Source organism: Aplysia californica, unplaced genomic scaffold, assembly GCF_000002075.1.
Source record: "Aplysia californica isolate F4 #8 unplaced genomic scaffold, AplCal3.0 scaffold01623, whole genome shotgun sequence".
Classification (NCBI taxonomy): domain Eukaryota; kingdom Metazoa; phylum Mollusca; class Gastropoda; order Aplysiida; family Aplysiidae; genus Aplysia; species Aplysia californica.
The window spans coordinates 12,545-13,698 of NW_004798893.1; positions in this window are offsets into that span (position 1 = coordinate 12,545).

Consider the following 1,154-nt stretch of genomic DNA (forward strand, 5'->3'; position numbering starts at 1 on the left):
CCCCACACCCCCCAAACCTGGCACCCCGCTGGACACTCGGACCATGTCACTCGGACGCCGCGGCCCCTGTGGTCCCCCGCCAGGTAATGACACGTGACGTCACAGGGGACATAAAAGTCACCAGAAACTCAAGCGGAAGTAGCCAGTAACACATCATTTCCGCCTAGCGGAGCCCCACAACAAGAGATTGTTTTTTTAAATGTAGCTGGTGTTTTGCTCACTCATAGACACAGTTTGGAGAATTTAGGAGGCGGGCTTTGAGCCTGCCTGTCAGAGATCACAATCCGGAACGAAAAGGGTACAGCGTCCCAACAAAAAGAACTGCTTCAGTTTTTGTAAGAGTTTTACTGCATTTGCAACACAATAAGGTCATATAAGTGCCAAAGATTAGAGGTGTTGTAAGAGAGTAACAAACATTAATTAAAAAAGAAGGAGTAGGGATAATGACTATAGACGTTTGGTGGGAAAGAAGGAGCAAATCACACAAGAGCACCCGCCAACCACCCACTGACATATCATTACCGCCAGGCAGGGCCCTACAACGAGAGATTGTTTTTAATGTAGCTGGTGTTTTGCTCACTCATAGACACAGATTGGATAATTTAGGAGGCGGCTTTGAGCCTGCCTGTCAGAGATCACAATCCAGGGGTTGAGGGGTACAGCGTCTCAGCAGAAAGACCGAGATAAGTGCAGCCTCTCTATAACGACCTTCTGTACAACGACATGGAGCCCAGGTCTTGAATTTTTCCTTATTCTCTATATTAAGTAATATTTTTGGTTGCTTCTCTATATAATAACGACAACAACTGTCTATGACTACATTTTTGTTTTGGGTCTTGACGATTTCGTTGTAGATGAAGTACTGCACTGTACTCGATGAAATTCTCCCTACACGAGAATCGAACTCTGGTCTTCTTGCGCGATGACGAACCGCCTTACCACTTCACCACATACACAGGTCAAGAAATAGTACATACACTTAAAAGCGCGAAGATTACAGGTTTTACATACTACATGGTATCATACAACGAAAAGAAGGAAAATAGAGATAATATAAGGACGATAGATGGTTGATTGGAGAGAAAGAGCAAACTACATTCGTGTATACCAGAACACCCGCCAATCAAAACGAGCGGTGGAGTTATTCACACACT